The sequence below is a fragment of the Penaeus monodon genome, chromosome 22 (genome assembly GCF_015228065.2).
Source record: "Penaeus monodon isolate SGIC_2016 chromosome 22, NSTDA_Pmon_1, whole genome shotgun sequence".
NCBI classification, from domain to species: Eukaryota; Metazoa; Arthropoda; class Malacostraca; order Decapoda; family Penaeidae; genus Penaeus; species Penaeus monodon.
In genome coordinates, this window is record NC_051407.1 from 8,055,939 (window position 1) to 8,056,337 (window position 399).

A 399-nucleotide genomic window follows, 5' to 3' on the forward strand; every position below is an offset into this window, starting at 1 on the left:
CAGTAATTTAGAGTTGTAACGAGGGGTGGTGTACCAGTCGACCTAGAATTCCAGAGTAAAGAAGATGTGGGTATATACGAGTTAAATTGTTCGTCATCGGCAGGGCCAGGGGGTCGCCTGTTGTTAGGAGTGCCCAGTTTTGTCCTTTACCGGATTGGCTGGGAGGTCCGGTCGACTCCACCCCTTGGAAGAGCAGACAGGTAGTCTCCGCCCCTGGGTCAGGCAGACGGGGACGGACCTAAGGGCGATTCCCCTGCGGCACGCGTAACCTGCACCTGCCGACGCGCGACACTCTACGCTCGGATCTGTAAAAGGAGGCGAATGGTAAACTGACACTTGGAGAATATCACTATCAGTGGAGAATCAGGTATAGATCTGTAAAGGGTAACGAATGATTAA